The 15074-nt window shown below is 48.4% G+C and overlaps 1 protein-coding gene across 2 annotated transcripts in view; it reads right to left on the bottom strand.

Annotated features, from left to right (window-relative positions):
* The window catches only part of PRELP (proline and arginine rich end leucine rich repeat protein), a 78953-nt gene that overhangs the window by 25548 nt on the left and 38331 nt on the right, over nt 1–15074 (bottom strand). For both annotated transcript variants that reach the window (XM_067033539.1, XM_067033533.1), the window contains one exon: nt 5100–5252. The gene's annotated coding sequence lies outside the window, so the exon portion shown is untranslated. The remainder of the gene's footprint in view (nt 1–5099; nt 5253–15074) is intronic.

Below are 15074 nucleotides of genomic sequence, written 5' to 3' on the forward strand. Positions count from 1 at the left end.
TGGCAGGTGGATTCTTTTTTTTTTTTTTTTTTTTTTTTGCGGTACGCGGGCCTCTCACTGTTGTGGTCTCTCCCGTTGCGGAGCACAGGCTCCAGACGCGCAGGCTCAGCGGCCATGGCTCACGGGCCCAGCCGCTCCACGGCATGTGGGATCTTCCCGGACCGGGGCACGAACCCGTGTCCTTTGCATCAGCAAGAGGACTCTCAACCACTGCACCACCAGGGAAGCCCGGCAGGTGGATTCTTAACCACTACGCCACCAGAGAAGCCTGCTAGACATTTTAAACTAAATAAAATTAGTTGCCAACTTTAAAAAATGGGAAATTTCACATCTTCAAAATCCAGATTTCCAGCTTCTCCGGAAAAATCCAAAGATCCTGTAATCCTGAGGCTGCGTTCCCACCTGGCAACGATCAGAAGGCACTGAGCAGAGCCTGTTCTCCAGTCTCTACCCCACTCCCCTCCAGCGACACCCGCTCACATACGCGTCTGGAACCTGCCTGGTCTCCTGGCTTAGGTTTGCATCTGTTCAACGGTGAGGTAAGTAGCAAGGCCCCTAAATTGGAGGCAAGAGCTCTGAGTCTCAGTTCTTCACTTGTAAATGGAGATAATAACAATATCTACCTGACAGGACAGTTATGAGACTTAGTGAGGCAACATCTGTGTTGAACAGACTGGGTGAGCTGCAAAACCCAGGACACCCTGACGGGATCAGCATACAGGCTACAGCTGGTATGTCTCTGTCCAGGTCTCTCCTGTCTGAGGATCCCACCCAAATCTTCTATGCAACATCCTTCTGCCTTTCAGATAGCATCTGGCTCCCATGCAGAGCAAGGTCCGCAACCTACTCTCTGTCCTCAGCCTGTCCAAGGACACCTACCCAGCCACCTTCCTGGAACATCAGCTCTACTAAGCTGCCTCAGGGGCAGAGTCCTGTGTTCTAGGACATCCCCCTCTGACAGGCTCCACTGCACTGGGCCCTGGGCAGCTGCGTCAGCAAAGCCTGACAGGATGACACCAGGAGATAATCTATAGGATCCTGTGTAGGTTGGGTCCTGGGAGAGCCAAATGAGGGCCGTGGCTCCTGCCTGCTCACAGCACCCAACAGCACTGTCAACCGAGCCCCGAGTGGTTCGTGAATGTCTCTCTGCCCAAGATCAGAAAAGTAGGAGTGTGGCGGGTGAGGGGGACACCATTCCCCCAGCCCACAGTGGGTTTGGGGTGGGAAAGCCAGCTGTAATTGGGAAGCTTCAAGAATGTGTGGGAAGGCCACAGGAATGCCAGGGCAGGGGAAGTTGGAGGGACAGTAGGGACGCCAGAGTTCAGGGCTTTTTTATGCCATGTCTGTGGGGCTCAGAATCCTGGCTTTGAGTAACCATGTGCTCATGTATTAGCTGTGTTGTCAGAGGCAAGTAACATAACCTCCCTGAGACTGGTCTCCTCTTCTGTGAAGAGGAGAGATCTTTACCTACTTTCTAGCGTTGTGAGAATCACAAGGGGTCGTGTGAGAATCACATCAATTTAATTAACGAGAGGATCACGTTATGAGCTCCTGCTTGTGTGGCAGACGCTGTCCTGAGTGCTTTACACGAACTCATCTGCTCCTCACACCAGCCCTATGACTAGGTGCTATTTTTATACCGATTTTAGGGATGAGGAAACTGAGGTACAGCAAGGTTAAGGAACTTGCCTGTGAATTTACAGCTAATAAGTTGCAGAGCTGGAATTTGAACCCAAGGGGTCTAGGTCTAGAATTCAAGACCATTTTAAACTCTTGTTGTGTTACATCTCTAAAAAACTGTGCTGGGACAACTCTAAAATCTACGTTAAAATGTAAGGGCAAATTGTTCACTCAAAGAACTGGATGTTATTTTACTGGGAGGGTTTTAATTTTTTAAGACTTGTTGGTAAGCAGAATAGTCAGGCTGTTTACTCTTGAGCTCCCAGTGGGGTGCGAGCTCCTATGGGACGTCTGTGATGTCTGAGGGTCTCACTGCTGTGGTGTGACTGAGGTCCTGCCAGCCATGCTTCTGCATTGTTTTCTGAATCCTACTTGCCTTTTCTGGCTGGGAGTGGTCCTCCCATTACTTCCGTGGTAAGGAGCAGGATTCTGTGATCTCAAAGGCCTTGTTCAGCTTACAGGTGGCTGTGAATGGACACAGAGGCCTGCCTCTGACTTAAACTTCATGATTTAAACTATACTCCTGATCACTTTGCTCCCGAGAGAGCAAATGGCAGCTAGAGACTGGGCCTTCGGGTTAAAAACGGCCATGAGAAGGAGGAGGCAGGAGACAGGAATGCTGCCCTCCCTCCCCTGGTGGCCCTCTTGGTCTGCCCTGTGCCAAGCCCCTCATGTTTGGGAAGAGGCAGGCTCAGCCTGGGCTGTGTTGGGGCTCCTTGGGTGAGTTTCTGGCAGCCCTGGTCTGGTTCTGCCACCACCTGAGTAGTTCTCCTTTCAAGAAAATCATCACATCTCTTCCCGGATTCTCTCTTTCTCCCCTCCCTGGACATGATCAGAACAGAGTGAGACATTTCTTGCCCCTGTAAAAAGTCATGTTTATGAAATAAATCATATTCAGATTTCTCTAAACCAATCAGCTTTCTAGAAAGTATGATTCACTTGTTCACTCATTCACAAATATTTCTTCATCTCTAAAGGGGATCAATGATGTAACTCATGGGAAAATTGTAGGTGCTGAATGGCAGTATATGGAGAAATCCCTAGAATGGTACCCGGCACCCAGTAGGCCAGTGTTGAGATTGGCTCATTCTACTGTGCACTGTCACTGTTAAGTGCCACGGGGATTGGGGAAGTGGCTGAGACAAGATCCCTGCTCTCAAGGAGTTCAGAGTCTGGTGCATCCAAGTCATATGGGCCCAAAAAACTGCCCTACAACTGTGGTTTAGCATGCAGCGTGTGCCTCAGAGTCCCCTGGGGGCCTTTCTCCTTCACAGTTTTGATTCACTGGGGAGGAAGCAAGGCTGGAGCATCTGCATTTTATTAAAAGATGCGCAGGGGATTCTGAGGCACATGCAGGGTACAAGAGGCTGTCCTACAGTATGATGGATGCCATATGGAGGTGGGGCCCTAGGGAAGGGCTGATCAGCTCTGCCTGGGTCAGGCAAGGGAGGCTTCCCAGAGGAGGTGCTGCCTGAAGGTTGCAGACAAAGAGGGTGGGAACACCCTTCAGTAGAAGAACCAGCATACATTAAACTGATGGCATTTTCCAGGAACTCCAAGAGTCAGTCACTGCCCGCGAGTGTAGGTTCAGGAGATGTGGGGCTTGAGGGTCAAAGCGGGACTGCCAAGAGATGAAGCCAGAGAAACAGACGGGGCCTTGACTCTCTAGTTCAGGGGTCACAGTCAGCTTCTGAAAAACCTACCATCTCTTTCTGCAAGAAGAAAATACATGTACACACAAAATCTTGCATAACATTTCAAGAGGTTCATAGACATGCCCTTCCCCCCCCCCAATCCATCCACTGACATACATGGACCGAAAACCACTGTCAAATGTGACGCATCAGAATATGGAACACAAAGGAGCCTCAGGTTTATGGAAGAAATTAAGGAGTCCACTTTTGGAAAACTTGAATTTGAGTTGTTTCAAATTTGACCTCCAAATGGAAGGTGGGTGGTAGGCAGATGGGTGGTTAGGTGTGGGGTTTAGTGAGAAGTGTAGGCTGGACACAGAGACTGGGTCATCTGCAGATAAGTGGTAGCTGAAGTCATGGGAGTGTCTGGGATGACCCTGGGGCGGTGTGGGGGGAGAGAAAATCAGGGGGGCTTGGGTGTGACTCTTATACACATGACACTTACCTTTATTACTCTAAGAACATACTAGGTAAACCAAGCCCTGATTATAAGCTATTTACATACTAGGAAATGCTAGTTCAGGACGTTATACTTGGGAGGAAGGGACAAGAAGAGAACAAAATGAGTGGGGTGTGAGAGATGTAGTTGTCACTACTCCAAGTTCAGGCATGAGCTGCTTGGGAGATCATTTTGGAAAGAGTCCTTGAAGCAGATAGGATTCCACAGTTCTCTGGATGAGGGGTGAGCTGCCCTGCTAGGCTTGGGGAACCAGGGAGCACATGCACTGTCCTTTGGGAGTGAGAGGTGCTCAGGGACACTCCCCAATTCTTTGGAAGGGTTTCTGAGCAATGTCTTATTCCAATCCAGGTGGCACAAGGGGACTCTGGACACCTCCACTTGGCCATGATGCATTCCACCTGCAGAAGAAAGTGAGGCAGACCTCAGGGTCCTCCTACCCTCTCCCATCTTTAATGTATCTATATGGAAAGCCCTCCCAAAGGATGCAATTTAAAACAAACTTAGCTACAGATTTAACAATGAGTCTCCTTTTAAAGAGTAAAATTACTCAAACTGGGGACTGTCATAGGAAATACTGGACATATGGTCAACATATTAAAGGGCTGTGAGTCTTTATGCTGAGCAGGAAAACTTTCAGAATTATTAACATGTTTCCCCCTGCACCCCCTTGTTTCCATCTCCTCTTTGCCTTTCCTCTCCAAAGCTAGGGCTTTCTCAGTTCATTACCTCGGGCAGTATTGTATCAGCAGAGCAAAAATCACCCTCTGCCCAGTTTTGTCCCCTTGACTAGAATATAGATTAGATACAAGACTTGGGAGAGAAATATATTAATAATATTATATATTTTTATGTAAGAAAAATAAGACTCTCATCACCCTGCTCAGAGGAACAGCTCCTAAAATTCAGATGTACAGGGTTGGGGGAGGTGGACAAGAGAGCACAGACATTGATGAGTTTTGGAAAAGCTGACCCTGCATGCATTTGTTCACTCAATCACCCCAGAGGGGGGAAAATACAAGGGAGATAAGAAGGATCCAAGAACAGGGGGTATATGGGCCTCATCGACTGGGACAGCTCCAGGTAGCAACAAGCTTGTAGAGAAATGCTGCCTGGACCGCCTAGGCAGGTAAAGGCCTTATAGAAGGCCTTTTTGTGTGTTCCAGCACAAGGTTGGAATTCCAGAATCATTGCAGAGTGGCAGAGAATAACGGAGAGAGCCATCAGCCTGAAGGGACCATGGGGCAGAACAAAGGATATCTACTCACTATCTGAGGGTCCCATCCACCAAGACCAGGTAAGGTGGCTGAAGTCTTAGAGGAGGTTTCTTCTGCAAACAGGCCATGATGAGAATCAGATCCAGGCACATTAGACACCACACTGGGGAAGGGGGTTGGTTCTAGAAGATTCTGCCACCCCAACTGAATAAAAAGTCAAAACAGAAATGAAAGGAAATGAGTCACACTTCTCGTACACATGAGTTCGTGAATAATGATTCATAAAATTTAAATCATATTTATGTAAAGATTACACAAATTACATTTAAAAAACTGGGGCTTTCTGAGAAAATATAAGACAGGTGGTCACTGTACTACAAATCTAAATCTCTAGTACCTTTTAGAAGAAGAAGAAAAAATTATTCCAACCCCACTCCCTTAAAAAAATAAATAAATAAAAGGGAGAAAGAGGATCATTGTAATGTTAGCAGTAGTTTTCCAAACATTTCACCAAAAAAACAAACAAACCAAAAATACCAAACAAGACTCCTGAATCTAGTCATTCATTCATCTCAGGCAAATATGGAAGAACTAGAAGTATTAGCCACGAAGAGTGAAGTTACCAGAACAGGGCTGAGGATGGAAAATGTTTTGTAATTTCACATCTGTCACCACCTTGGGTGGTGTGATGGGTCATGAACACAGTGTGTCTTGGTGCCTGCTGCACAGGGGAGCCCAGAGAAGGCTCCAGACACAGACTCCGTTGACCTTTATGTGTTTAATGCCCTAGCAGCCTTGATGTCTGGAGCAGCTGCCTCACCCGCTCCTCTGAAGGGCGGCCTGGCGAGTCCTGTACCCACCTCTCCCCCAACGCTTCGTGAGGTGGAGCCATGGAACCTCCTGCCTTCAGCGGTTTCCCACTGGGATGAGCTGCAACCATGGACTTGGAAAATGTTCTTGCTGAGGAAGAGGGGGCCCTCTGACTGCCTGCTCACTGTCTTGACCTCTCGGAAGGAAGAACAGGGCTTAGGCTGGCTGCAGGAGGAGGGATTTACATTAAACATCGGGGAGCATTTCCATATTATCTGGACCAAAAAATACTGGCTCATGTCCCAAGGGAAACAGGGGATTTACCCATTTGTTGGGAGTCAGGTCAGAGTGCCTGGAAGCAGGGGGTGACTCAGTTAATGCCATCATTCAGTTCTGCATTTTTTCAAGTGTCTTCCACTTTCAAATACACCCACAGATATGGACGTGGGCATATATTTTTATTCTTCCAGTTCTCTAAATGGTACTCGGTCCTCCAAAGCCAGCTCTCTCTAAGCCTTCCCTTGAGAAATTTTCTCCTACCCTGTGGAGTATGAGACTGAAGCTGGAAGGTTTGTCACTAGAGCAGAGAAATGAACAGAACAGAGAAGGTGACAGCCTACCCCAAGCCCCAGGGTCTTTTGTCAAATTCAGTTATATTCCTGAACTCATTAGCCCACCCCTGTGACCTTATCCACAGTGGAAATGGAGAACATAAATGCCTTGGGTTGAGGTCCTTCATGCCTATCTCCCCATCTCCCTAGATTCTTGTCTTCTAGATAAAGAACTAGGGAAGAAGTCAGTTGTGTAATGACTTTTTCAGAGCTAACCAAGCAATGAGAGTCTAAATAACAATTGCTACAGCACTTATTATATGCCCTTGATGTGGTCTGTCTTATTTAATTCCTCAAATAGCCCTATGAGGTAAGGGAAATAATTCACTCCATTCTTCAGAAAAGAAAGCCAAGTCTTACAGAGGCTAAGTAACTCACCTGCATAGCTGTTAAGAGGCAAGCTGGGATTTAAACCCAGGTCTATCTGGCCCACAGCCTTAACTCCTAGACTCTGCCGTTTCCTAGAGAGAATGCAGTGATGCATAACATATAGCTAGACTAGTGCCTGAAAAGAGGGGAGGTGGAAAACCTATTTTTAAATTATAGATAGCATATTTTGGGAAAGGTTGAAAATTTCATTGTTAAAAATGGTGATGCTGTTCCTACATTTGGCAAATATAGACATGGAGGTCCTGGCTGTAAAGAGCTTGTAGAAAAGGGAAGTTGGAGTAAATGAGTTGGAAGGTTTGGAATGCACCAACACTTCCTCTAAGTAAAGGCAGGAGCTTGTTCCCTTCTCCCTTGTCCCAGTCCAGCTCCAATTCTAGGCTCTCTGATTCCCAGACCTTCTGTTGAATAATACTCCCCACCCTATCCAACCCCAGCAAACTCTAGGCCTAACCCACTGGCTTCCAGGGAAATGGCAGGCTGGGGCAGAGCCTGGGATGACAGCTCCAAGGAAAGCAGTCAATGCTGCCCTGTCTCCAGAAGCCAATGGAAAGAATGATATACAGAGTAGGAGAGCCAAGCTGTTACTCGGGTGGAAAGCTGGACTCTCTGTCCAGTTAATCAGTGGGCATTTGTCCAAAGATTTGATCTGGGACGCCCCCCCCCCCCCCCCCCCGCAGAGTCTGAAGGGACTGGTGGAGAGGGCATCCGTAGACATTTTGTTAAAAATTGAGCCAGGTAACCAGCTGCCTAGGAGATAGGCCTGCCTTAAAACAGGGGCTGGCCGCTAGGCTCCTAGATTGTGTTTTGAGAGACCTGAGAGGAGGCAAGTTTTCTTGTTACAAGCCTTGAAAGTTCCAGAACGTCACTTCTGCCACATTCTATTGGTCAAGCAAGCCACTAAGGCCAACCCAGTTCTCAAAAGGAGGAGTAGTCAAGGTTTGTGGCCATCTTTAATCTACCACACATCCTCATTTGCCAGAAGAGTAAGTGAGGCTCATACTGTGGCACCTGACTGCTTCTAGGGCATATAGTTATTAGACACTATATTAGTTTCCTAGTGCTGCTGTAACAAATTACCATAAGCATAGTGGCTTAAAACAACTAATTTATTCTCTTATATTTCTGGAGGCCGGAAGGCTGAAATGTGTCTTATAGGTGAAAATCAAGGTTTCAACAGAATGGTGTTTCTTCTGGGGCCTCTAGGAGAGAATTTTTTCCTTGCCTTTTGCAGCTTCTAGAGGCTGCCTGCATTCTTTGGCTGTGGCTCCGTCCTCCACAGCGGGAACACACACTCAACCTCTGCTGCCATCACACCTTCTCCCTGACTTTGACCATCTTGCCTCCCTCTCATAAGCACCTTTGTGATTAAATTGGGCCCACCCAGATAATGAAAGATGATCTCTCCATCTCAAGATCTTTAACTTAATCCCATCTGCAAGGTCCCATTTTCCATGTAAGGTAACATATACACAGGCGCTTAGAACTAGGATGTGGACCTTGGGGGGCCATTATTCTGTCTACAACAGATACTGAGCCTGACCTAGAACATAGGCTCCCAGCTCATGAGGTGCTTTCTGTGATGGTAGAAGAGGGCTATGTCAGTTACTTATTGCCTCAAAAATGCAGCATAACTGACCAACCCCCAAACTCAGGCCTTCAAACTAGAAGTGTTCATTTAGCTCACAAGCCTGTGGGGTGCTGAGTGGTTCTCATCTTCCCTGGCCCTGCTAACATATTTGTAGATCAGCCCTTCTCGGATGGGACAGCTGAGACAAATAGGTTCCTTTCTGCATGTCTCGTATCCTCTGTGGGCTAGCTCAGACTTATTTTCACGGCAAGGGCAGAAGTGCAAGAGTCCCAGGAGAAACATGCAAGTGCCTTATAAAGCCTCTGCTGGATTTACGTCTGCTGACAACCTGTTGGTCAAAGAAAGCCATATGGTTAGGGCCAGGGTCAGGGTAGGGAGGACACCAAAGATTTCATGGCAAAGGATATGGATACAGAGAGCAGTGAAGAATTTGGACTCTGAATTAATTTCCCTCCCCAGTGACATGGTTGTTTCAGTTCCAAGTGGCAGTGAATACAAAGTCCACCCATGAGCATTTGTTTTGGGCTCACAAGGGCCAGAGATGTGGTTGCACTCTATTCTCCCAATGTGGCTACATCTGTTTATTTATCCCATCCCATGAGATCTCCTTACCAGGTGACTGGAACCCAGTGAGAGGCAGGTTTTATGTTCCCTCCCACCTTGAATCAGCAGGGTCTTGGGATTGCCCTGAACAATAGAGCACAGCAGAAGTGATGCCATGTGACTTCTAAAGATTAGGTCACAAAAAACTTCAGCTTCTGCCTGGTTCACTCTGTCTCAAGATGTTTGCCTTTGGAACCCAGTAGCCATGTTGTAAGGAAGCCCAGGCCACATGAAGAGGTCCCCTTGAAGAGGAACCAAGGCCTTCCCCCAACAGCCAGCACCAAGTGGCCAGCTATGTGAATAGGCAACCTTGGAAGTGGATCCTCCAGACCCAATCACACCTTTAGGAACTTCAGCCTTGGCTGACATTTTGGCCACAACCTCATGAGAGCTGAGTCAGAACTACCTAGCCAAGCCACTCTCAGATTCCTGATCCGTAGAAACAATGAAAGGTAATAAATGATTTTTGTTGTTTTAAGTCACTAATATTTGAGATGATTTGTTATGCAGCAGTAGCTAACCACTACAGACCTGTTCATGAGGCTTAGGACAGAATGAGAATAAACATGGTCTGAGACCTTAAGGAACCTACAGTCTCCAGGTGACCAAGCAGACACTAATGGAATCAACAATGTATATGCCTTAGTCCATTTGGACTGCTATAACAGAGCACTATAGACTGGGTGGCACATAAACAAGAATTTACTTCTCATCTTTCTGGAGACTGGGAAGTCCAACATCAAGTTACCAGCAGATCTGGTATCTGATAAAAGCCCACTTCCTGACTCACACACAGCTGTCTTCTCACCGTGTCCTCACATGGCAGAAAGGGAAAGAGAGCCCTCTGGGGTCTCTTTTAGAGAGACACTAATCTATTCATGAAGACTCTACCCTGTGACCTAATCATCTCCCAAATGCCCTACCTCTAAATACCATCACATTGGCAATTAGGATTTCAACATATGACTTGGGGCGGGGGGCACAAACTTTCAGTCTATAGCAATATACAAAGTATTTAATACAGTCAGGATATATTAGGGTTGCCAAGAGAAAATGTGGACCAGAGATATGGTGACCATATTTTTCCAACTCAGAATTGGGACAATTGACTAATGGTAACCCATTGTAGCTTAGAATTGGAACAGAATAGTTAGATCAGGGCTGACCAGAATAGTCAGGTTGGTATGGTCCCTTTGTCCAGCAATTGTCCTGCCAAGCTGTGGCTTGGTGTGATCTGTAAGGGCTATCTGTAGTGACAGCTCCTGTGATGGGGAAAAAGTGATGACTGCATGACCATTTCCAGCCTTCACCCTTTCCCCTGCCCGGGGGAGAGGGCTTTACCCAGTCATCTTCTTCCCCTCCCCTCTCTCCAGGGGTGGTCTGTGTGTTTGGGGCTTTTGTGTTACAGAATCAAGAGGAAAGTGGAGATAAGACGAAGAGCTGGAAAAGGAGTTTGGGAGGTAGGAATTTTGGAAAGGAGAGCTACAGGATCAGATGTGGTATATAGAGAAATAAACGGGAGAGGGGAAACAGGATTTTGAGAAGTATTGTTTTGAGAATACTACAAATAACTTGAGTTATTTTGAAACATTTTTTGGTTGCCAGATTGAGTTTATTGATGGCAACCGCTTTGAGCATGGACCATGTGGGTGACAAATCTCTGGAGACTGCGCTGTGATTTCATAGCAGAGCAGGAATGGGGTGTGGTGTTTCTATGTGTAGGAGACGGTTAGGTCAGTGACTGTGAGGGGAAGAGACTCGAAGCCAAAGAAATGTTCATCTGTTCCAGGCTTAGAAGTCTGTGTGACTTACGGCCTGGAGAATTTAGGCTACCCAGGCCCAGCCGTGTCCAGATATGTGAAAGGAACTCAAAGATTCTCGGGGCTTTTAGAGGCCCGTCTGTTTGTGGTGTCACTGACTACTCTGGCTGTAGCCTGTGGAGCAACTCTGGGAGAAGAGGGGGAAGGAGGGGTTTGGCCAGAGCTTGACTGTCTGTCTCTCAAAACAGAGGGAGGTGGGCTAGGGGGAGAAGCAGGAGCTTTGCTGGGCCCCCAATTAGGAACTCAGAAGTAAAGACGGGGAAAAATTGTCCTGAGAGTAAGAGTGTGTGTGTAAAGAGCTGCCTCAATTTCCTGGAATTTCTCAAAGGATTGTGAGTTCCCCAAGGGGAAGGGCTGGTTCTTAGTCGTGTTTGTTCCTCAGACTTAACACCATGCCCGACAGGTGGTAACTGCTCCATAAATAATGTTAGAGGGAGGAAGGGAAGGAGGGAAGGTTGGTTGATTCTGTGACATCCCTTCAAAATGAATTGGCCTCCTAATTAAGACATGGCATTGTTCTCACTGAAATCTAATTTCTCCTGGAGGCAGAGTTGTTGTAGAAGACGCCGATGGCAGTCCTAATTTTCCAGAGTCCTGGAGTTCATTTTGTCTGCTCTGATCCAGCCACGCCTCCTCTAACAGCAAAGACAGAGTGCTGGGGAAGCCATCTGCAATCTAATAGACCTGCATTCAATCCCTGCTCCACCACTTCAGCCATGGAGCCACAAGCAAGTTACTGAAGTTCCTTCCCAAAGTTTCAGTCTGCTGTAAAAGCGGACAGGACCTGGCTGAAATGAGGGTTAAATGATATATGTCTAAAAGGCCCTGACACAACACCTAGCACATGGGTCTCAGGACACTCAGCTCTTCCTTTCTCTGGTGGATAAACTCAGTCCTGTTCACTGACTGATCTGACTGTTCCTTGTACTTTATCTCTTCAAGCTGCCCTCCTGCACTTTCTTCCTTGTCTCTGACCTTGCTTCGCCTGACATCTTCCAGTCTTGGTCACTGCTCCCTGACCCTGTTTCCCTGCAGCATTTCTCTTGCTAGTCCTGCCTGGTCTCTTTGGTAGGACTGTGGTGGTGTCCCTCCAGGAGGCTCATGCCCTGGGAGGTGAGGGGCCAGCACAGAGTCATAGAGATAGGACTGTCCATTCCATGGCTCTGGAAGGTTAACGCCCTTCTCTTTCCAGCAGCTGCACACAGCCTGTTATTAGGGGGAAAATTAAATTAAAATTTAAAAACGGAGGCTCCTACATTCCACAGCATTCCAGGGCTCTGTCTCAGCCCAAGGAGAACCCCATCCTCCTCCAGCCTTCCCCCTCACCTCAGTCGCCACCCCCCCTGACTCTGCCCTCCAGCCTCTGCCCAGATGGAGATGGCAAGCTGCACGCTGGCCTTGGTTTCTTATCGGCATGATCACTCTCATCTTCCCCACCCCTGAAGGTGGGAGGCTTACACAGGGTGCCCCAGCCCTGCCGTGGGCATTTGGACTGACCTCCGAGGAGCCTGTTTTTTTTTTTGTTTGTTTGTTTTTTTGCAGTACGCGGGCCTCTCACTGTTGTGGCCTCTCCCGTTGCGGAGCACAGGCTCCGGACGCACAGGCTCAGTGGCCATGGCTCTCGGGCCCAGCCACTCCGCAACATGTGGGATCTTCCCGGACCGGGGCACGAACCCGTGTCCCCTGCATTGGCAGGCGGGTTCTCAACCACTGTGCCACCAGGGAAGCCCCAGGAGCCTGTTTTTAATTTAAGATTACATTGGGATATGCCCACCAGCAGGTGGTGGGTCTGTGCCCGATTCAAAGGAAGACAATACTGGGGTGGGGGTCAGCCTATCCTGACAATGAGTTTGCCACACTGTCAGGAAAAACCCCAGAGAGTCCAGGTGAGTGGTCAGAGGTCAGAGTGGAGAAAGCTCAGGGGCCATGCCCAAGGCTCACCCCCATGCAAGGCCTTCTGAGGCCTCTCCATCAGTGATACACAAACCCTCAGGAGGGAATGAGATCAGGGCCTGCTTTCTGTCCAGCATGGGGCACCAGTGCACTGTGAGGAGGGCCCAGGAGGAGCTGCCAGCGTGGCTCTGTTCAGGGTGAGGAGCCAGTGGCTTTTGGGGAGGAGCTGCTCCAAGCCAATCTGGCAAGCCCTTGCCACATTCCAGAGTGCAGAGGACCAAGAACTCCCAGCTTGGCCCAAAGCATCCGGGCTGGCATCCAGCCCAGGCGTTTTCTCCTTTCTCTGTTCTCTTTCTGCATCCTGGGGCTAAAGGTTCAGCTGGAGCTTCCATCTCTTTTCTCTGCAGAGGAGCTGTGCTGGAATTGGGGAGGATAGGGAAAGGGTAGGTGTCAGCCAGGGGAACTTTCCACTTCGCTTAAAGCTGTTGGAAAGCCAGATATCTCTACAATGCGGGCTGAGCATCTCAAGTGCCCAGAACTGTACCAACCACCTCTAGAATACAGAGATGAGGAGGCCTGGTCTCTACCCCGAGTTGCTCTCTGTCTAGGAGGGAGGGGACTTCTCATGGAATGGTCCTTGACAGCCTCATTGGTGGGGCACCTAGAGGAGATCAAAAGAGGAGATATCACCGAGGTTTCCAAAACATTGTGCTCCACAGACTGCACAAGGATGGGAACCATATCTGCTTCTTCATGGCCAGTGCCTAGCACAGTGCCTGGTCCACTGGAGGACCTTAATGCACATTTGTTAAATGAATGAATAAATGAAATGAGGCAGTCCAAGAAGCCTTCTTGGAGGAAAGGGAATCTGAACAGGGCCTTGGAGGATGGGCAAGATTTAACCAGGCCAAGCTTAAAAGGAGTTTATCCTAGGTACCTGGGAGCCCTGTAAAGAAAGGCAGGAAAGGGAAATGGCCACAGAAGGGGCTGTTCTGGACAAAAGCAGGAGGGACAGCTCCCCTGTTACTCTCAGGATAAAGTGCAGACCCCCAGCATCACTTCTGAGTCCCTTTGCAGCTGGCTTTGCCTTCCGCTTCAGTACTATCTCTACCCTCCAGCCAAGTCAAGTGTTTATTTGCAATCCTTGGAACAAGACTCTTGCTTTCTCTCCTCTAGGCCTGTAAACATTCTCATCCCCTCTGGCAGGAAGGCCCTCCACCTCTACTTCTGCATCAGTGGTCTCATCCTCCCCAAATTTTCCCTTCCACAGTCAGGTTGTTCAGCCTTTTGCCGACCAGGTATTTTGGCCTTCTTAATCAATAGAAATTGATCAGAGGCCAGACAAGAAATTCAGGCAAGGCTTTATTGGGGCCCCTCCTGCAGCAGGGAACAAACAACAGTTTCCCTTGATTGCTCGCTCGCTCGCTCGCTGGGGTGGGGGCAGGGCAAGCTGTTTCCTAATAGGCGCTGAGGGTAGGAGTGTGTCCAGGGGTCAGGCCTGAGGGGTGGCTTAAGTGGTTTGCCCACCACTTAGGTGGTGGTGTGTGCAGGGGTCACGCGCAATACCCTGCTTTTGCTCCCAACTCCTTGATTTTGCTCCCGGCTCTTTGGAAGTGGCAGTTGGGCCTTTTGGTCTCTTTATATCTTGTTGTCCAGAGTTTGTCCCAGTTGTGCATGCACACATTTATTTTTAGTCCCTTATAGTTTCTTTGTGTTCTGTTGCTCGAGGAGACGTGTGTCCAGGTACAAGCACTGCAGCAAAGGGTCCTGGGTCCCTGCCTGTCTCAAGCCCTCCTGAGTGTGGCCACACCGCTCCATGCTTGCCCCATGGCCACACCTATCACTGTCCACTGGCCATGAACAAGTTGTCCCAGGTTCCCCCAGAGACTGGCAACCACACTCAGAGACAATTGACTACGATTTCAACAACGTGGGTGCCAATGTCAGAGGTGGCCAGCATCCAAGAGGCCAAAGGTACAGCTGACAAAATAGAGAAGGTGTGGTCCCAAACACCCTTGACCTTGGCTCACATACATCTCTGAGTGGAGGAGCCTGGGCTGGAATGGGCATGGCTTACCAAGCTTTTCCATAAAGCGTCAGCGATTTCTGATCACACTTGGCAAATATCCTTTGTGGATGTGGGTTTCCCATTAGCCAGTAAGCTCCTTGGACATGGAGGTCAAGTCTCATTCTCCTTTGTTTCACCAACTAAGCACCGTGTCAAGCACATGGTAAGTTTCATACATATTTGTTTATTTCTTTGGTTAATTAATTGATCATACCACGTTAGAAAGTGTCATCATAATTTCTA

Source organism: Kogia breviceps, chromosome 1, assembly GCF_026419965.1.
Source record: "Kogia breviceps isolate mKogBre1 chromosome 1, mKogBre1 haplotype 1, whole genome shotgun sequence".
In the NCBI taxonomy this organism is placed as follows: Eukaryota; Metazoa; Chordata; class Mammalia; order Artiodactyla; family Physeteridae; genus Kogia; species Kogia breviceps.